Source organism: Rhinolophus sinicus, chromosome 14 (assembly GCF_057876585.1).
Source record: "Rhinolophus sinicus isolate RSI-liver-muscle chromosome 14, RSI-T2T, whole genome shotgun sequence".
In the NCBI taxonomy this organism is placed as follows: domain Eukaryota; kingdom Metazoa; phylum Chordata; class Mammalia; order Chiroptera; family Rhinolophidae; genus Rhinolophus; species Rhinolophus sinicus.
In genome coordinates, this window is record NC_142514.1 from 144,378,944 (window position 1) to 144,401,475 (window position 22,532).

The 22,532-nt window shown below is 42.2% G+C and overlaps 1 protein-coding gene and 1 long non-coding RNA gene across 2 annotated transcripts in view; one reads left to right on the forward strand and one right to left on the reverse strand.

Annotated features, from left to right (window-relative positions):
• LOC148755855 (uncharacterized) overlaps window positions 1-17,147 on the forward strand; it is a 47,669-nt gene extending 30,522 nt beyond the window's left edge. Inside the window, exons 2-3 of the long non-coding RNA XR_016018753.1 lie at window positions 7,781-7,857; window positions 13,524-17,147. This is a non-coding gene — a long non-coding RNA (uncharacterized LOC148755855). The remainder of the gene's footprint in view (window positions 1-7,780; window positions 7,858-13,523) is intronic.
• Window positions 1-18,636, reverse strand: part of LOC148755854 (interferon-induced very large GTPase 1-like) — a 57,845-nt gene extending 39,209 nt beyond the window's left edge. Inside the window, exon 1 of the mRNA XM_088791615.1 lies at window positions 17,927-18,636. The gene's annotated coding sequence lies outside the window, so the exon portion shown is untranslated. The remainder of the gene's footprint in view (window positions 1-17,926) is intronic.
• Window positions 18,637-22,532: the final 3,896 nt, after the last annotated feature.

Consider the following 22,532-nt stretch of genomic DNA (forward strand, 5'->3'; position numbering starts at 1 on the left):
AAAAACCAAATGAACAAATTATGTTATTTACAGATAAGTTAAAATCAGACTGATATCAGAGCAGCAGCATGGAATACTACATGATATTAGCACTATTAAAATTCTGAAGTGCTATGATTTGAAATCTTGTATGTCAATCAAATTACTAAAGAAACAAGTAAAAACAGTAGTGTAAATAATTGTTATTTTATAAAGTATAAATTAAAACAAATCTATAATTAAAATTCCAACTGATTCAATATAGGAATGGTGGTATTTGTGAAGAGGTGAGTGTGTGTGTGTGTGTGTGTGTGTGTGTGTGTGTGTGTGGTTATAGTGAACATGTGCAAAGTTGATAGGAAATTATTTTTGAATGTATAGGCTAAAAATTGAGGTTAGTTCTGGCATAAAGGGTGCTTGCATCTTAACTAATATAAAAAGAAAATGAAATTAAGAAATTTCAATCATACTACAAAGGTAGGAAAGAAAGAATCCAAACAAAACAATAAATCATGGAAATCACATAAAATAACAGTAATAAGTCAAGATTTTTATTCCTACATGTATGCCAATAGAATTGTGTGTACATATGCACCAAGACATATCCACTAGAATATTTATATCAGCCCTACTCCTAAAGGTCACAAACTGGACACAATTCAAACGTCCATTCACAGACAAATGAGTAAATAAATTGTGGCTTATTTATACAATGGAATGTTATACATAATGAAAACAAATGTCACCGCTACATACATGAATATGAGAGATTCTTACAATATTAAGTTTTCAGAAAGAAGCGAAATACAAAAGAATACATGCAATGTGATTCCATGTAAAGAAAGCTAAACAACTGTCAAAATTTCACTTATGATATTAAAAGTCTGAATAGTGACTAGTGTAAACTTTTGGAAATAGAGAAGATTAATGATAAGAAGTAGATATGGGTATGAAACATTGTTTGGGATACAGGCAGTGTTCTCCATCTGGGCATGCTTACAGGGTCATTTAATTTGTGGTACTTCACGGAGCTGTCAAGCCTAGTAGGCTCTACTGTGATGGGACAATCCTCTCGATAGATTGTGAAGTCATGGGCAGGTGGAGGAAGGAGCAGTAAGACCAGGAGAAAGGACCAAAGCAGTCTTTGTTGTTTCCATGACAGGCAAGTTCATCTGCATTCTTTGTACTTAAGTATTGTTGCAGGCACACGTTTTCTTGTTTTGGAGTTCAAATCTCTTGTAATCACAAAAGAGAAAGCAGGCAATCTCAGACCTCATATAGAGAAACCCTGAGAACTTGTGTTCTGCTGCTTGAGCTGTCTGAGAAGCCTGGGCATGGTCAGTCTGAGAGAGATTTAAAGGTACAGTTTGCCAGGAGTAGAGAAAAACTTGAATGCCTTTGGGACAAAGTTCAGGCCACAGGGAAGAGGTAATTTTTCAGAGACTGGCAGGTTGGCACAGGCTTATTATTAACTGACTTATTCCCTTTAAAAGGGAGAACATACTTCTTCCTTTAATTTCCCGAGGTTTAAGAAACACAGATGAAATAGCATGGACACCCGTGGCCAGTCAGTACATTGCATAAGAATTTGTTCCGAGATCTTCTCTGACATCCCCGAACTCTAAGTTTCTTTTCTACTGGTTACACATCCTCATGTTCTGAGTTTGTGTGAGTAAAGAGTAAGAAAGGGGAGAATAATTATCTCTGCTATATTCAGTAGAAATTTGCCTGGAGAAGGGATAGAGTTCGTAAGGTAGACATTATGAAAGCTTAGATAATAGTTCAGTTTTCTAACCCACATTGATTTATATCTTGTTAAACATGCAAATTGTTAATTCCACCTAGCTCAGATTGCCAGGAAACTTTGAGGAATTCATAACTCAAGATGACTTCTTTCAGAGACAGGTATTTTTCTTTTTGACTCTTTTGTCTACGGAATTTGGATATATATATATGGTTTGGGTATGCATGTAAAAAAAATAGAAAGTTCATTACATTGTCTGAATTAAAGACTCACTGTAGTTACAATAAAAAACAACAGCAACAGTCTGGTGTTAGTTAAAGGACAGATATAGATGAATGGAAATGGAACAGATAAAGAGTCCAGAAATGGACTCAAACATATATGGTAAACTGATTTTCAAGTGGGAAAGGAAAGTCTTTTCAACAAATGATGCTGGAACAATTAGATATTGACCTGGACATAAATAAACATGGACCCTACGTCACACCAGACACAATGTAATTCAAAATAGATGAAATAGACCAAAGGCTTAAATGTAAAAGCTAACCTATGATAGTTTTAGAAGAAAACATAGTGAAAAATGTCCATGGTTGTGTGGTTGGCAAAACTTTCCTAGCACATTAAAATTATGAACTATAAAAGAAAAAAAAAATTTTTAACTTAAGTTTATTGGGGTGACACCTATTAGTAAAGTTACATAGATTTCAGGTGTACAATTCTGTAATACATTGTATCTCACATTGTGTGTTCAAAATGAAGGAACAAAAACTCATAGACACAGACAATAGTTTAGGGGGGAGGAGGGCTCTAGAAGAGGGTAAACAGGGTCTAATACATGGTCATGAAAGAAAAATTTGATCAATTAGACTAATCAAACTAAAACCTTTTTGCTCTTTGAAAAATACCAATAAGAAAATTAAGAGCCAAACGAAAGAAAGAAAATATTTGTAATGCATATATGCAATAAGGGACTGGTATCCCAATTATATGAACACTCCTTCAGCTCAACAATATATAAGAGTATGAAATAAAAAATGGGCAAAAGTCTGAACTGACAGTTCACAAAAGAAGATATGGAAGGGTCAACAAGCACATGAAAAGATGGTGAACATAATTAGTCATCAAGGAAATGCAAACTAAAACTGTAATGAGATAACATTACACACTCATTAGATGGCTTACATTGAAAAGATTGACAATATCAAGTGTCAGGGAGAATGGAGAGCAACTAGAACTCTCACACACTGTTGTTGGTAACCGCTTTAGAAGACTGTTTGCCAATTTCGTAAAAAGTAAAACATACACCTGCCATACAATTCATACATTTCACTTCTAGGTATCTCCCCAAGAGAAATAAAAATATATGTCCACATAAAGGTTTGTGTATAGATATTCATAGCACCTTTTTTCATAATAGCCCCCAATTGGAAATTCCCTCAATGTCCATCAGTAGGTTAACAGATAAATAAAACATGGTACACAATGAAATTCTACTCAACAATCGAAAAGGATAACTACTCATATAGGCAACAACATGGTTGAATTAAAAAAAATACTATGATTTGTGAAAGAAGCCATCCACAAAATAATACACAACTGTATTATTGCATTTACAGGAAATGCAAACTAATTTATAGTTACAAAAAGCATAACAATGGTTGCCTGCGGCTTGGTCACAGTGAGGCATAGACTGCAAAGGGGCACTAGATATTTTTTGGGGGATGATGAAAATGTTTTGTATCTTGATAGTGGGAGTGGTTTCAAGGTTTCAGTGCTTTCAACTTGGCAAAGTTCATCTAAATGTGTACCTTAAATGTGTGCACCTATTGTGAATAAATTATTCCTCAATACAGTTGACATAAAACAATAAAAACACATTTTAAGCCAGGATAGAGGACTGCACATGATACCATCTCCTATGGTACATTTCAGTGGGAGACATTGGGCCCATTTATATGGGAGTATATGCTCACACTTAGACATGACATTCCTAGGACGAGTTTACCCCATATTCTAATTTCCTTTCAGACTAACGAGGCTTCTAGGACGTTATCTGAAGTATTCTGAAGCCACATAGCAGGAGGATAATTTTTCCCTTCCCTTGGTTTTTACATTTCTGTCCTTGTATATCTAGTGATTAGTAGTAAATCCCTTAGCTACAGTTGAAGCAAGAGGCACTGTTTTGAAGACAGAAAGGAACTGAACTGGACCCCGGACCAGGAACAGCCAAGGACTTGGAGAGTGTTTGTGAATAATTGAGAAGAGGGAAGAAGAAAGTTAGATCTCTGAAGGGTGAAGGGAATGAAACCCCTGCAGGGCCAGCCTGGCACATAGATGTGCATCTCACCAGCGGGGTCCTGTGAAGTGGGATATAAATAAGTGCATCCCAAATTGCACCCACCACCTTCTTTCCAAATCTCTTCTTCTTTTTGTTTTCTCAAAACACTCATCCTGTTTCCATCTTCCCAGTGTCTCAGGTCCCAGGGTGTCATCTTTGACTCTTCTCTCTTCTTCACTGTCCACACTCACGTAACATATCTTCATAATTTTACATCTAAATTACTTACACTTATTGATCTCCTCCTAACTGCCAGGTGCTTTGCTAGACAATGAGGTTAGAGAAATAACTAATAAAAGGTTTGAGAGGATCCGTTCAACCCACAATCCTGAAGCACAGAGAGAGGGCTGGGATTGCAGGAAAGATTACACCCAACAGCATAGGTAGATCCTCATCTTTGGTGACTTACTTTTTAACTCTAGAGAATGCAGAAGCCATGTGGTCAGACCTCTCTCGCCATTATTTTTACCTTCAAATTCAGACGGTAATTCCATCTTTGTGTTTTTCCCTGCAGTCCTCTAAATCCTGCTCTACTCACCTCCCCTGGGGGCTTGTTTACTATTATCTCAAGTCTAAAATATCTTGAGTACCTTACTTTCATGGTTGCTTTGCAGAGGACAAGAAAACATGCTCAAGCCTTCTATTCCATTTAAAGAAAGATTGGATCCTGCCTCCTCCATAAGCTTTTATCTACTTTATATTCCCTTTATTGCCACATTTCTCACAAAGGTTTGAAATTTAGCACTTCTGGCTTAATAAATGTTTGTTAATAAAATGAACCAATTAATGCATCTTATCCACTTATTAGTCTTATTTCTGCCTCTATCTTTTAAAGAAAAATTCTCTATAAGCCCGGCACTCATATTCTAGGTACCAGTCCAGAAGGCCCCTCCAATATTTTCATCCTGCTCATTCTACGGACCTTTTCTTTGTTGACTAACTCCCCTCTCTTGTACCCATCAAGATACTGTGTCTTTAAGCAAACTACATCATATAAGTATTATGAATCTGAGACTTAGCAAAGATATGTTAAAAATTACAGCATTTATTCCACACATATGTATTAAGGGCTTTCAGTGTCCTGGGAAATGCTCTGGGTGCTATGGGATGATTAATGAATGACAGGTTAGATGCTTTGAAAATTTACATGCACCTTTTTGAGCCTGGGCCCTTGGCTGTTTGGGCCTTTTTGCCTTTAGAGCCTCTTCTTTTGCTCAGCTCCAAACTGTTTGGAGTGTACTTGTGTTCCTAATAAGGCCACCTTGGGCCATTGGCCCATTCTCTACTGCTTGGGTCCACTTCTATTTCTTTGAAGTGTGCTATCTCTCCTAATAAACTATACTTTCACCACTTAAAAAAAAAAAAAAAAGAAAGTTTACATGCTCGTGGGGGGAAGCCGCTTACAAACTTGAAAATACTTAATAAGCAAAATAATTTAATACAGTTTTTAAGTGAATTACATGCATTATTTATTCATTTATTCATTTATTTATTTATTAGTTTCAGGTGTACAAAGCGATATAATAGACATTTGGACACCTCTCAAAGTGATAAGCCCCCCAATCTAATTCCTCTCTGACTTGGAATGTTGCTGTTACTATACCATTGACTACATCTCCTATGTTGTCATCCACATTCGTGAATATATATATATAATTATAGTCAACATTCAATATCATTCAACTTTAGCTTCAGGTGTATAGGGCACTAGTCAGGCATGTACACAATTTCATATTGGTTTAAGTGCTAAGGAAGGTAATGGGATGGAGAGTAACTTGGGCTACATTTGATCGTGTGGTTAGAGGTTATGTGTTTGAGGCGTTGTGACCCTGGTGCTAATAATGAGCTGCTCTAGGCTCTTCTTGCCGTGTCCAACCTTTTCCAGTATCCATCCTATTTAACGATCCAGCATATATCCGAAGGAATTGAAAACACTAACTCGAAAAGATCTGTACCCTGATGTTTCTTCTAGTATTATTTACAGTAGTCAAACATAAAACAACCTAAGTGTCCATGGATGGATAAATAGATGGAATATTATTGAGCCATAAAAAGAAGGAAATCTTGCCATTTGCAACGTGGACCTTAAAGGTATTATGCTAAGTTGGTAAGTCAGTCAGAGAAGGAAAGGTATGATCTCACTCGTATGTGGAAACCAAATACAGACACACAGACAAAGGCAACAACAGAACTCACGGGGAACAGATTGGTGGTTGCCAGAGGTGGGGGGCAAACTGGGTGAAGGAGGTCAAAAGGTATTAATTTATAGTTATAAAATTCAGTGAGTCCTGAAGATGTAATGTATACCATGGTGAATATAGTTGATAATACCGTATTATATGTTTGAAAGTTGCTAAGAGAGTTAACCTTAAAAGTTCTCATCACAAGAAAAGAACTGTAATCATGTGTGGTGATGGATGTTAACAAGATTTATTGTGATGATCATTTTGTAATATATACACACATCAAATCATTATGTGGTACAATGGAAACCAATGTTATATGAGAATTATATCCCGATAAAAAAAGTTTAAAAATTTTAGCTTGCCTCTTAATCTCTGCCTTGTATCCTAGATTGAGGCAGGTTAGTCAGCATAACTGTAGGCAATCAGGAACTCCCTAGTAGAATGGACAAAGACAGTCACATCTTTAAGGCTGTAGCCCTGGGAAACATCATTAGCACAGGACAGCTGGTACCCAACAGCTGATTTGTTTCAAAAAGCCTCCTCAAGGCTGAGAATTTGATAAAACTGTACTAGTAGACATCAACTTTTCTCCTTATAGACATCAGCTTTTCTCCTCAGATACACAAGGAAAAGTATCAAAACAGAAGTCTGTTGCTTTAGCTGTGGGCATCCCAGTTTCAGGTACCCTCTCCCACTTGGGAGCTGTAACCCTTTGCTTTAATAAACTATCCTCTTGTGTAACCTCTGGCCTATCTGGTCCGTGCTTCCATTCTTTGGTTTCAAGAGACTATAATCCCGGCACACCCAAAAACCTCCCACATCATTTGGGGGCTCATCCAGGATTAAGAAGTAAATAGTATCTGTGCCTGTTTACTTGCCCCCTTACAGGCCTTCATCTTTTTTTTTTTTTTTTTTTTTTTTTTTTTTGGTCTCTTTCTCCTGTCACACAAATATTGGGTCTCTGTCAGCCAGTTAAAAGCAAATACTGCAGCTGCCAACCTACAAGCCACAGAGAGCAGGCTTTGCAGAAGGGCTTTGGTCAATCCCCTCCAGTGCTGAGCCAGAGGAATGTTGGCCTTAGTCCAAACTGCCTTTTCTCTTGCTTTCTCTTGTAAGGAGGGAAGTCCAAAGAAGGCATGAGGTTGGGGTGAATGACTCTTGGCAAAAATTGAAGGGCTGTATCTGTGGCTACTCTGCAGTGGGTTCTGAATGCTCCTGGGTCCTCCTCCAGCCCAACTGCCCGGTAGGGTATCGTTCAGAGACTCTCCCTCTACCTCTCCCTCCCCCTCTCTGCTACTTTCTCCTATTCCTTTGCTGCCTTTCCTCCCTCCTTTCTGTGAGGAGGCTGAATACTGGCGTGTGGCCAGGATTGTGGGCCTTTGGAGACAACTGAAGGGCTCTGGCCATGGCTACTCTGTGGTGGGTCCCAAAGGTCTCGTTGGTCTCTTCCTGGTCCGACAACTCATAAGGTTGCCAGTTGAATGTCTGCACCACCTGTGCTGCTCTTTTCATCCTGTCACTGTTTCTCCTCAGCTCTTGAAACGCTGGTCCAGGGTGTCTTCCCTGTGAGAACTCCTCAACACTCTCCACCAGCCTCAAGACATCTTAAGGTAAGAACATGGACCTCTGTCTCTGTAGGACATCTCTTGTTACTCAGGATAAAATTTACTGGCATGTGGCATACCCTCTCATATCATCCTATTGGGATCTCCTCCAAGTTTTAAAGTGCAAATAGGGGTGTCCTGACATCCACACCTAACATCTCTGTTGTTTTTGTGACCTTCCCACTTGTTGCCAATTTTCCAATAACTGTCTAGCAGCCCACGTCCATCTAGGACACCACCCCTGGGGTCCTGAATATCTTGCCACTTTCCTTCTACACCTTTGTTTTGGCCAACCATCAGGCAGAGTCCTTGGGGAGAACCGACATATTCCAGAGTTGCATTTCCTTAAGGAAGCAGCTTTGACCAAAGCCTTTTCGGACTTCCAATATCTCTTTCTGTCCCCCCTCACATATTGGACAACATGGCCTCCTTCCACACCCTTCCATCCAAGCAAGATACCTTCTTTACAAACCTTGTGCATATACTCCCTCCTTAACTACCTCTATTTGGAAGGCTGCCATTTCATGGTTCACACCATGAATATCGGAGACACCCAGGGTCGGGCCGTACACACTTCTACCTTAAAACATCTGATTATCAGCCACTCCCTTTATTGGCCTGTGGGCCGGCCCCAAACATCCAGGCGGGGACACACAGGGATATGCGCAGGCGCTCACCAGGGACCCGGGCCTGGCAGCCAAGGTAAGCGTGACTAACCCTGCTGCGCCATGTCTCCTCACGTTCGTCAGAACCGGTCGCGCTGTCTCCTTGGTTCAGGTCTCTGAAGGACCCTCTAGAAAAGTTGTTGGGAGACAAATTGCAAAGGGATGCCTTTCTTTTCTCCCTCCCTTCCAGATAGGCAATCAGCCCTCCTCATGCACCTTCACCCCCCTGGATTGCATCTTAAAACATTGGGACAGATTTGACCCTCAGACTCTGAAGAAGCGGTGCCTAGCCTTTTTTGTTCAGAGGTTTGGCCTCAAAACAAATTAAAAGATGGGGAGACTTGACCTTCAGAGGAAAGTATTAACTACAATGCTATTATGCAGCTAGATCTGTTTTGCAGACAGGAAAGCAAATGGTCAGAAGTTCCATATGTTCAGGTTTTTTTCACTCTAAGGGACAATCCAGAACTCTGCCAAAGGTGTAAGGTTGATCCAGCTCTTTTGGCTGTAATTTCTTATCTCCCTCCTCTAACGGAGCTCATTCAAGGGAACCTCCAACAGGACCCTCCTCTCCAGAGGACGGCCCCTCAGTAGATAATCAGTCAGAGGTCTGTCCCAAGACTCTATACCCTGCCCTTCCTCCTGAGCTGGCTCCTATCCCGGCTCCCTCTAATTGTCCTCCATATCCAGGATCTCCTGCACAAAAGCGCCCCCAGGTGGGAACAAATCTCCTTCCTTTACAGGAAATGCCAGGAGAGTTTGGGCCTGTCAGGGTTCAGTTCCCCTTCTCTCTAAAGGATCTCAGACAAATAAAGGGAGATCTAGGAAAGTTTTCAGCTGACCCTGACCGATATATAGAAGCTTTCCAAAGCTTAACCCAGGTCTTTGACTTCTCTTGGAAAGATGCCACGCTAATCTTAAACCAGACTCTCACTAATTCTGAGAAACACGCAGCTCTCCAAGCTGCTGAAAAATTTGGAGACAATCAGTTCCTAGCATATCATGATGGGCAGGCAGGAAGGGACTCCATTCAGGAGTCCTTACCTGCAGGGAAGCAAGCAGCACCCCCTAACAATCCACAATGGAACCCTGATACAGCCATGGGAAATTGGCAGGGAAAACACTTTCTGGCTTGCCTTTTAGAGGGACCGAGGAGAACTAGGACCAAACCCATAAATTATTCAAAACTGTCCACTATTAGCCAGAATTCGGAAGAAAATCCCTCAGCCTTTTTAGAAAGATTCAGGGAGGCCTTAATTAAATATACTCCTATAAGGCCAGACAACCTCAGGGGGAAATTCTTCTAGAAGACAAATTTATAATTCAGGTTGCCTCAGATATCTGCAAGAAATTACAAAAAATTGGCTATTGGCCCCAAGTTACCTTGGATCAATTACTCATGGTAGCCAACACTGTCTTTTACAATTGGGACCAGGAGGAAGCCCAGGACAAGGAGAAAAAAAATAAGAAAAAAGGCAGAAGTATTGATGGCTGCCTTACAGGCTACAGCCCAACAGGGTCCACAGGGAAAATCCAACTGCCACTGTTGCCGGCAGTCCCGTCACTGGCAAAAGGAATGTCCACGGTGACTGGAGCCAACCCGGAGACCTCCACGACCCTGTCCCATCTGTAAATGGGATCACTGGAAGTCAGACTGTCCTTGGAGGCTTCCACCCCTGAGGCCAGCCTTGTCCAGCCAGACTCCCAAATGGGACTGAAGGGGTCCAGGGCTTCTAACAGTGGCTCCTTCGTCCCATCTAACCATCGGGACTCCTGAGCCCTGGGTAACCGTAGAAATGGAAGGAAAATCTATTGAATTCCTTCTAGACACAGGGGCCACCTACTCCATCCTCCTCTCCAACCCAGGGATCCTCTCCAATCGACATGTTACTGTCCGCAAAGTAATAGGCAAGCCAATTAATAAATATTTCTCCCAGCCCTTCGGCTGCCTATGGGGTAACCTAATGTTCTCCCATTCTTTCTTGATCATACGAGAAAATCCCACCCCACTATTAGGAAGGGACATTATGAATGAGTTGGGGACAATTATTTTCTTAGCCCCTGAAAGTATTCCTACCTGCCTCCCGATGATAGAAGCTGGCATCAACCCCGATATATGGACCACACAGGGGGCAATTGGTCATGCCTTAATAGCCACCCTGGTCCACATTCATCTTAAAGACCCCACTCTATTTCCTTGCTGGAAACAATACCCTCTAAAACCTAAGGCATGGAAAGGACTAATACCAATCATTAATAATCTCAAACGACAAGGCCTTCTTAGAGAATGCAATAGCTCTTGCAATACCCCCATTTTAGGAATTCCCAAACCAAACGGGGAATGGAGGTTAGTTCAAGACCCCCGGGCCATCAGTGAGGCAGTTACTCCTATATACCCTATAGTTCCAAATCCTTACACGCTCTTAGCCCAAATAACTGAGACTGTCAGATGGTTCACAGTTTTAGATCTAAAGGATGCCTTTTTCTGCATACCCATACATCCTGACTCATAATACCTCTTTGCCTTTGAGGACCCTGAAAGCCGGGCTTCACCTGGACGGTCCTCCCCCAAGGATTTAGGGATAGCCCCCATCTATTTGGACAGGCTCTCTCTAAGGTCTCATCAAAATTTTCTTATGATAGTTGTATGATCTTACAGTATGTCGATGACCTCCTATTATGTGCTCCATCTGAAGACCTCATCAGCCGAGACACCACCGCCCTTTTAAATTTTTTAGCAACCAAGGGCTACAACATTTCCAAGGCCAAGGGCCAAATGTGTCAAACTTCTGTCAAATACCTTGGACTAATTATTTCTGAAGGGACTAGGGACGTAGGAGAAGACAGGATCCGTCCCATCTCCACATATCCTCTACCTAAGACCCTTAAACAACTGAGGGGCTTCCTGGGCATCACCAACTACTGCCGCCTTTGGATTCTGGGAAATGGAGAAACTGCCCAGCCCTCTCTATCAATTAATCAAAGACACTCAGATTGCAAATACCAACCTGTTACTTTGGAGCCCAGAGGCAGTACAGACTTTCAGCCTTTTAAAACAGGCTCTATTAAGTGCCCCAGCTTTAAGCCTTCCTACTGTAAACGGCTTTCATCTATATGTAACAGAAACAAACGAAAAAAAAGGAATGGCTTTAAGAGTCTTAACGCAACCCAGGGGACCTTCACAACAACCAGTGGGCTATCTATGTAAAGAACTAGAACTCGTAGCATGCGGCTGGCCAGCTTGCCTCCGGGCTCTAGTGGTGGCTGCTTTCCTAGTTCCCAAAGCCACCAAGCTCACAGTAGGGCAAGACTAAACCATTTTTGCCCCAATATCACATCCACGGACTTTTAAATGCTGATAATAGTCACTGGCTTACAGATAACCACTCTTATGGTATCAGTTTCTTATTAGAAAGTCCTATAATCCAAATACAGACCTGCTCCACCCTTAATCTGGCCACTTTCCTCCCTGACACAGAGGAGGAATTAACTCATGACAGCCAACAAGTTTTAATACAGACATACGCTGCTATAGCAGATTTACAAGAAACACCCCTAGAAAATCCAGATTGGACACTCATTACTGATGGGAGCTCTTTTATGGAAAACGACACATGGAAGGCCGAATATGCTATTGTTACTCTATATAACATCTTAGAAAATGCAAGTCTTCCCTCGGGGGCCAGCACACAACTGGCTGAGTTGATAACTCACCTGAGCACTAGAGCTGAGTAAAGGAAAAAGAGCCAATATATATACAGATTCAAAACATGCCTCTTTAGTGTTACATGCCCATGGAAGCATTTGGAAAGAAAGATGCTTTCTAACAGCCAACGGGTCACCCATCAAATATCACCAAGAGATCAACTGACTTCTACAGGTGGTACATTCTGCTTGAGAAATAGCAGTCATACACTGCAAAGCACACAAAAAAGGAAGTGATGAAATTTCTGAAGGCAATAGAGTAGTAGACCAGGCAGCTAAAAATGCTGCCCAAATGGGTTTTAACCCTATACTGGCTCCTCTAGTTTGGGATGGGTCTGCAACCCAAATTAAGCCCCAATATACTCAAAACAACAAGATTGGGCCAAAACAAGGGGCTACACTGCACAACCCATGGATTGGTTACAAGGGGAGGATGGTCATTTGTATGCCCACCTGCCAATCAGTGAAAAATTCTTAAAACCCTCCACCAAAACTTCCACCTAGGAAGGGACAAAACTTTACAAATGGCTCAAAGATTATTCACAGGAAAAGATCTCCAGAAGACTATACAACATATTCTTACACCCTGTGAAGTCTGCTATAAAAATCACCCTCTAACACATCCTATAGGGGTACAAAGACAAGGCAAATGCCCAGGAGAAGACTGGCAATTAGACCTCACCCGTATGCCCAAAGCCAAGGGGTATAAGCGTGTCCTAGTACGGGTAGACGCCTTCACATACTGGGTCAAAGCCTTTCCTTGTAAGACAGAAAAGGCAATGGAAGTAGTTAAAGTCCTAATTATGGAAATTATACCTAGGTGTGGCCTCCCCAGGTCTCTTGAAAGTGACAATGGACCTTCCTTCAAGTCCTCAGTCACTGAAGGTGTATCCAAAACCCTGGAAATAAACTATCACCTCCACTGTGCTTGGAGCCCACAATCCTCAGGCAAGGTAGAAAGTCCAATGACATCATCAAGAGACATCTTCAAAAGCTATCACAGAAACCAGTCAAAATTGGATAGCTTTACCCCCCATAGCTCTCTTTCGCATTCACAGTACTCCCATTAAAAGTGTGGCCTAAGCCCCTTTGAAATGTTATATGGGAGACCTTTTCTAACAAATGACCTCCTAATCAGTCATGAGACTATAGAATTAACTCAGCATATAACCTCTCTAACACAATTTCAACAAGCCATCCAACAATTGTCAGAAGCCCAACTTCGAGCAGATCAAAAACGCTTGTTTAGCCCAGGGGATGAAGTTCTTATTAAATCACTCCCTTCTCTGTCTCCAATGCTAGATATAATGTGAAAGGGACTCTACACCGTGATTCTCTCTATTCCCACGGCAAAAAAAGTCCCTGAATTTGACTCTCGGATTCATCACTTTAGAGTCAAGCCCTGGACAAACACACTCCCCACAAAAGGAAGAAAAAGATAAAAGTCCTAAATATTCCAGTCAGCCTCTAGAGGACCTGAAACTTCTACGTCATACAGATAAGTACTCAGATGATAAAATTTAACTTCAGAAAGAGTATATATTAAGGGGATTCATTTTTCTAGCTATAGCTTTTATTCTCTTCTTTGTTGCTTCACTTACGTGTGCTATCCTAGATCCGGCCATTACTTATCTTGGGTGGGTCTAGGATTAGGAATAGTCTGCATTAGATTCCTGGGCTACATTATAATCGGCCTCTGGAAAGTTCCTGAAGTCTGACACCCCAGCGCCACCTATAGACTTAAAACATATGAGCTATTCAACAGAGACACTCAATTAACGATGTATTATTATCAAGTCTTGCTCTTGTTGATGGTTTTCCAAAGAGGAGTTCCAGATAGTCCTATGCCCTTCCAAAGGAATGAAAATGTATGGGTTTATTTAGCCAAACATATAATGAATGTATCAGACTTGTCTTACTGGAGGGACCTATGTAGCACGAACTTTCACCTCCTGTCTGGTGGGGGTCTGCACCCCCTTGAGTCATATAATTATATCATCTTTCAATTTACTGATAAACCAATGTCTTACTCCGATATCTACAATTCGGGTCCCATTAGTACCCCAAAAAGACATAAGCATATTTTCTCTACAGGTGAGAGCCGTAACTCCGGCTGATCAATGTGTTACTTTCACCGGCTGCTCCAACCACCGCTTTAATCTTTCAGCGGGTAACAGCTTAAACTGTAGCTCTACTACTTCTATCAGTTATGCTAACGCACATGTCAAATTGCCGGCTGGATGGTTTCTCATTTGTGGGGAGATTGCCTACTCTTATGTCCCAGCTTACAGCACTGGGGGACCCTGTTCTTTTGGGAGACTGACTGTCTTTTTACCCCAAAAGCCTCATCAGGTTAGACATCGCAGAGAGCTTACTCTGGATCCCCGCTGTAACAGCGATGTATGTTTATTCAGCCTGGCTGAGTATGTATCCTTATCTCTTTTCGTAGTGCCTGCTATAACCATTGCCTTATGTAGAGATTAGTCACATAGCTTGCTCAATGGCAAAGGCCCTTAATGCTACCTCACAGGCTATCCACGCCATGGGACAAGAGTTACGGCAAGTCAGAGAAGCAGTTCTCGAAAACAGAGCTGCCATAGATTATCTACTTCTCAAACACAACCAAGGATGTGAAAATTTTAAAGAGTTATGTTGTTTCAACATCTGATAACTCACAGTTAATTGAAAATAAAGTTCAACAAATTCATAATATCGTTTCCAATATTAAACAAAATAACAGGATTCTTTGCTCTGGATTTTTCCTTCCTTACTTCCTGGCTTCCTAGTTTAGCAGGACTTAAAGAAATTTTTCTCATTTTTCTTTTATTCATTATTATAGGGATTACCTACAATGCTGTTGCCTACAGTGTGTCTCAGCTTGCAGACTACCTACTGGTTGGCTACGGTGGCCTACACAACTACAAAACCTCACCTCAACTCGTTCGTGTAACGGGGACCTTTAGATAGATCTCTGGACAGGCCCTCGCTGCCAGTCTCTCTATGCCACTCCTCAGCCTGAAGTAGCCAGAGCACTCACACCCTTATTCCCTAATGGCAGTTAGGGTTTCCTTTTCAGAGGAGGGATTGAGGCAGGTTAGTTAGCATAACTGCAGGCAATCAGGAACTCCCTGGTAGAATGGACAAAGACTGTCACATCTTCAAGGCTGTAGCCCTGGGAAGCATCCTTAGCACAGGACAGCTAGCATTGAACAGCTGGTTTGTTTCAAACTGTTTCAAAAAGCCTTCTGAAAAGCCTCCTCAAGGCTGACAATTTGATAAAACTGACCAGTAGATGTCAGCTTTTCTCCTTAGATACACAAGGAAAATATAAAAACCGAAGTATTTTGCTTTAGCTGTGGGCATCCCCGTTTCGGGTCCTCCCTCCCGTTCGGCAGCTACATCCCCTTCCTTAAATAAACTATCATCTTCTGTAACCTCTGGCCTCTCTGGTCTGTGCTTTTGTTCTTCAGTTTCATGAGACACATCAAGATGATCTTATTATTCATTTCATATTTGGAGCTGCTCTTTGGGCTTGTTGGATTAGCTATGTAGAATGGCTTATCCAATTAGAAACTCATCCTAAATTCCTGGCTCTAGCCACTTTGGGGTATCCATCCAATCCTGATAGGGGAAATGGTGACATGGGCCCCTTCTATGTCTTTGAAGCCCATTTTTTCCTATTTCTTTCCCCAAACTGTGGTCCCTGTTGGATACTTACTAAATATTGGGCAGTAGTTTGCCTTATTTATTTGACTACTCTCTATGAAAAACCCTAGAGTTTGTTGTCTCTGTTCCTATTGTGGTCCATCTTTCACATTTCATCCTGAAACTTACATTTTACAAAACATTGAAAACTTTTTATTGGTTTATGATATGATCAAATTACATGGTCCTGGCATTCAAGACCCCACATAACCTGGCAACAATTAACCTAATTCCTTTCACAAGTACTCTTGTTCCTTTTCCTATGCTCTACTTCACTTTCTTCACTTGGAAACTGCACTCTGCCACCTTTCCTGAACCTCACAGTTTTCTAAATCCTGTACAGTGAGGGGGAGCAGAATACACTACCCCATGTGCCATTTTGGCACATGGATTGTTTTGAGGTGAAGCTAATTAAGACCCAGCAGACTCAGGAAAAGCTTTTAACCTCTCCCTTGACTGCCTAAAAGTATTTTTGATGGGGTCCTGTACCAGGAAAAGAGCTATTACCAGAGATAACTTTTTAAATCAGAAAGAATTTATCTGCATGGCATGGCAAACATTTGTTTACCAAACATTTGCTCTTTCCATCTTCCTCTGAATTACCTTCCTCCCCTTTGAAGCTCCAGACACCCACCCCCCTTCCTAGCTCAGGATGGTATATAAGCCTTAATTGACAGACTGCCTTGAGTCTTCATGTCTTTGTGGGGCTCCCATATGTATGTAATTACACTTGGTTTTCTTATGTCAATTTAATTATTAGACCAGCCAACCAACTTAGAAGGGAAAATTTTCCTCCCCTATATTATTATATTGCATGAGTCCTTCTCCATAGTCTCTGCCCAGGGCTTTATACTCCTGACCCAGGTAAACATTTTGCTTATTTGTGAAGCTGTCCATTTATCTTTCAGTTTGAGTTAGTACCTCTCTCTTCTGTGCTTACAACAGCACCTGTCATAACAACAATGTTAAACTTTCCTGAGCCCCTTATTTCTGGAAAACAGATAAAGAAATCTATCCACCCTTTTGCTCTAAGATATGGCTTCCTGTAAAGAACCACCCTTCCCCCACATGACTTGGATAGATAAGACTCACTGATGCTTACCCTTTTCAATTATAATGAGGCCAGATACAGACCCTTCACATTCCCTTTTTGTTTCTCTGGCCTCAAAAAAGATGAGCTGAGCTGTTTATCTCCATTTATCACTACACCTTAACTAAGCTTCTGTGCTTTCTCCAGGCCCCTGAACTTTGACCTGCCTACCTTCTAACCCAGCAAACAATCCCTCCTTAAAACTCCTGCCTGAGAATCATCAAACCTCATGGAGAAACATTCTGAATGTCCCACTCCCTCCATATCCTGTTCTTTCTAGCAGAACCTTACTGATCCTTCCCTATAAAGAAAATTCCTTTCTGCCTGGCCTGTCAGTTGCTTGCAGCTCTGTGGTTGTATTGTTTTACCTATTGCAACAGTCTCCTTCCCCTTCTTGCAATAATCCTTTCAAATAAAGTCTCTTTTTACCTGTCTATGCTTATTTTTATTTGATAATACGAATTGCCAAATTCTTTAATTGTCTGTTTAGATCAGGGGGGTCCAAACTTTTTTCAACGTTTTTCACCACGGGCCATATGTGGTAAAATACACAAACAGCCGGGCCACTCACTCTAGGTGAAGTACGTATTGCCTCACCTGGTTTATTTAAGTAAACTAAATATATTTTTTGAATTTGCTGAAGGCCAATTAACAATGGATCGCGGGCTGCACTTGGCCCGCGGGCCGCAGTTTGGACACCCCTGGTTTAGATAATATCGTCCCTTTCCCCCACGTTTGGAGCTGTGCTTTGGAATAATGACAATGCCAGATTCATGTTTGTGTTCTTATCAGGTCTTAATCTGCCTTTGTCTCTGTTACCCATGATTATTTCCATCAATTTCTGTTTCTACTTTAGTGTTTGAGTCTGCCCTTGTATCTGTCTACCCTATTTCACTTCTTCTTCACCTACCTGTCTCCTTGACTCCAAGCTCCTGTCTTCAATTTGCTCCAGGTGTTGCCAAAGGCTCTCAGGGATATCCTGAGGCCGACTCAACCCGAAGCAGTGGTGAGTGAGCAGGTTCTTGTCTTCGTGTAGGAAAAAATACAAAAGCGAGACAGAAGCAGGAAAGCACAGGGAGTTTACTGAAGTCCAAGTACACACCTGAGAGGGCAGTGCAAGGGAACTCAGAGATTGAGTCACCCTAAGGAAGTTCCGAGTGGTTTTTTTTTTAATCTCAGTTAGTGACTGAATCCGCCCCCTGGGTTATCCACCTCTCTTTTCTTCCTTATTTGGTGCTGCTAGAACTGTCATGGTTTCCCATGTATGATGGGAGTTAAAATAACCACAATGGAATTGGGATTATAATGACATTAAAATTAGCTAAATGTCAGGTCCCAGTCATGGATACTGGTCCTGCCAGATAAAGCATGTTCTTGTTTTTTTCCTAGCTGCAGATACCGGATGCAGCTTGTTATGAAACTCTAGGGTGGTGCCTCATGTTGTATCCCGGAGGGGATGGTTTCCCTAAGCAACTTATCCTGCCTTATAAATCCCCCCTGAGAGGTTTTCAGACCCATAATCACATGGGACATGAGGCGTCAAGATCAGGCTTCTGTAGTTGCTTCAGGTTGAGATGAGGTGTTGTCCCTACCTAGCCTGGGACTGAAAATCCATACCTGCCTGAACTAGGGGGTCAAGACCTCCCTCCAGTGTGGTGTCTGTTGAGGGTACCAGTTTAAATCTCTGAAGGACTGTCATCTTTATGTGGAACTGCTGTGACCTAGAGGAGACAAATTTGATGAGGAGGTTAAAAAGACATGGTCTGAACAGTAGTTGTAGTAGGATAAAGATCAAGGGTCTCAGCAGGGGCAGACACCAGGTTATGGAAGGCAAAATATTCTTCAGACTGTCAGACAAAGTCAGCTGTTGGATTTCTCCTTGTGAAACAATGAAGCCGTTTAGTGTGATCATATATCCTTTTAATATCTTCCTCTACCTGGCCAGTAGTATTAATATAGGTGCTGCGAGTCTTGTTAATCACTGCACATACACCCCCTTGTTCGGCTAGCAGATGATCAATCAAGAGCCAATCGGTTGCCAAGGACAACGCTTGTGAGTGAATGGAGTGAGCATGGTAGGTTATGGAGGGCATCTCCGGTGCTATTCATTAGGGTAGTCGTACTCTGTCAGATTTCTTAAAGTGACCCCATGATAGGCAAATCCTCCCTAAGGGGCCGCTAGACCGATGGCAGCCCCAAAACCAGCTAAGATAAGTCCTACGGCTCCCCTGGATCAGGGTTGTGTGATGTTATTAACAATCCCTGGAAATACCCTGAGGACCTAGGAACCTGAGGGTACATTGACCTTTGAACTGAGAATTGTGAATACGGTGGTATGCTAGAGCTACAGAGTGATAAAATCCATTGTGGGAGCCCTCACTGGGGTACATATTTGTGGTAGGATAACAGAGGAACAAATATCTAGGTGGGGCACATGGACATTTTGGGGAAGAGAAGTAAAACCATGTGGTTAAGTGGGGGCCCCAGTGGTCGATATGAATTACATTGGGAGGATAAGGGTCTTCCCCAAATCTCAGCGTCTCTGGGCCTGGTTGGTGTCCTCTCTGCTTTAGGAGGTACATAGTGTAATCACCAGGTTTCCCTTGCAAGTCCCTCCCAATATGTGCACTGGTTTTAAGGGCTTTTATTTTTGTTTCTTTTTGGTCTATAGAAAGGCATCGAGATCCATGAATCAAATGACAGCCTAAGTATTTAACGGCTGGAGGAGAGATTTGGGCCTTGGCTGGTGGTACGTGACATCCCTTTTCCCCCAGAAAACGGAGATCTAGGATGGTGTTAGCATCAGAGTCCTGTTTGGTGGGGCTACAAATCAGAATATCATCTACATATTGGAAGATGGTCCCTCAGGGCAATTTTATTTCCAGAGGTTTCACTCCAGAGCCTGTCCAAAGAGGTGGGTGCTGCCCCAAAACCCCTGTGGGAGGACAATCCAGGAATACGGGGCAGTTTCATAGGTGTCAGGATCCGTCCATTGAAAAGCAGACAATGGCTGACTCTCAGAGTGAAGGGAAATACAAAAGAATGCATCTTTGAGGTCTAGTACCATGAACCACTTTGTGTCATGGGGAACTTGAGTCCAAAGGGTATAAGGATTTGGGACTATCGGGTGATGGTGAACTACAGCCTCATCAATAGCGCTCAAGTCCTGGTCATATGATATTCTCCATTTCGATTTTGTACAGGAAGTGTAGGGGTGTTATAAGGGGAGTGGCAGGGGCTTATCAGCCTATGATGGATAAATTTATCAATGAGGTAATTTATTCCCCTGTGAGTTTCAGGGCTCAAGGGGTATTGGCACTTGCCTGGGTATCCTGCCATGTCCTTTAGCCTGATCTTAAAGGAGGTACCTGCGTAGCCTCTCCGAGCATCCCCTTATCTCATACTGATCACATATGAGCAGGGATTAGAATCCCAGGTACCTTGCTCGGGCCAGGGTCTCAGGCCAAGAGGGATATTAAATGATTGGGTTTCCGAGGGGAGTTAAGAACCTGTATGTTTTTGCCAGATCATCGTTCAATCCCTTCCAATTAAAGGAGTGTGGCATTCTGGCATAACTAAGAATTCTTGAGACTAGACAGTGTATAGTGAGGGGACAGCAAAGGGGTGGGGAGAAGTACGTTTTCTGGGCGTGGTCATCTAACCCAGTGATAGTGCAAACTTTACGGATCAAGAGCTCTGCATGATCCATTAAGACGGAATAGATGGCTCCCATATCATTTCAAAATTTATTTTCTTACCTGCTACCTCAAGGGTCACCCGGGGTTCCTCTGTAGTCATGAGACGTCTTTTGTGAGGAGCCACCAGGAACCACGGGGCCCCTTCAGTCCTCTTCACATAGGGCCATTATTGGTTTGGGGACCCACCATTCCCTTCAGAGGTGGGGGTATTCATTCTTCCAGTGGCATGGTTTGTTACATTGGAGACAGGGCCCAGGGGGCTATCTATTTCCTGTGTCGAGGACAGTGGTTGCTCTAATGCTCTGACTTTCCAATTAAAGCAGACTCCTATTTGGAGCTTCAGGGAATGTCCCTTTACACCATTTCTTTAACTCTATTGGTGACCCTGAGGCCGAAGAGCTTTACTCACAGTAACCGATCACATTTGAGCTTGCTGCCTGGTCTGTCTGTTCTGATGCTGGGTCTTTTTATCCTCCTCAGCTTGGCCTCGATTGTTAAAGATGCTGAAGGCTATATATAACAATTGAGCCCTTGAGGTCTGAGGGCCATATTGAAGTTTTTGCAGCTTTCTCCTGATATCAGGAGCAGATTTATGAAGCATTGGACAAATAGAGATTGTCCCTCAGGAGAGAAAGGGTCACTATTGGTAAATTTTCTGAAGCCTTCAACCAGCCACCCCTGGAACCAGACTGGATTTTCTTCCCATTCCTGAATAACCTCCTTGACGTTTTCATAGTTGACTCGTTTGACTATATATTGTTTCATACCTTCAATTAGGAAAAGAATCGTATAGTCCCTCTTAGTAAGATCTTCTTGCCCCAATTGATAATTCCAGATAGGGAACTGATTTGGGACCACACTTGCTCCCCCTGGATGTCTGGCTGGCTGGGTGGCTGCCATCCTCTCTATTTATGTCCTTGTGTTGTGAGCCAAATTCTGTGTTTCTCCTCAGTAGGGCAGCAAGTGGACATGACTATCTGGATGTCTCTCCAGGTTAGATCAAAAGACATTGTTAAGGCCTGGAATTTATCAGTAAATTTAGTTCTGTCTTTGGAAAAGCCCTTTAGCTTAGTTTTGCATCAGGAATGTCTGTCATGCAGAATGGGACACAGATCCTAATGGTCCATTTACAACCGTTCTGAGCAGACATCGTTTGGTAGAATCTGGTGGTAAGTAGCTCCACTCTGGGTATGTCTTATGGGGCTACGTTCAACTGCCTCTTCTGGCAAAGGGGGTACAGAGAAGCACCAGGAGGGGATGCGGTAAGAAGACTTGTAGGTGGAGTGGAGGGTGAGGAGGAAGCTGAGGAAACTGGGCGTTCTGACCCTGGATCTGGCTGCCCTAGGGATCCCTACCTGCCTGGACAATTAGCTTCCTAGTAGGAGGGATTCATCTAAGAGGTCAGGACTCTATTTAGGTGGGGCAGCCAGGGGAGTGTAAGTATAACACATTTTACAGGAGTCCCTCTTTTCTGGATCTTGATAGAGGGCGTTGAAGGCCTGTGCATATGGAATCTGTGTCCATTTCTCTTCTCATTCACAGGAGAGGTCTAGTTGGAGGGTTGTGTTATAATTTAGGGTTCCATTTTCAGGTCAGTTTCCCTCAACTCCAGTTCATGTTGGGAACAGGCCATATTGCAAACGAAAATAAGTTTCTGTTGCTTTAAGCCATCCAATTTAAAACCTTTCTAATTAGTTAAGTACACCTGAAATCTATGTAACTTTACTAACAATTGTCACCCCAATAAACTTTAATTTAAAAAAGAAAGAAAGAAAGAAAGAAAGAAAGAAAGAAAGAAAGAAAGAAAGAAAGAAAGAA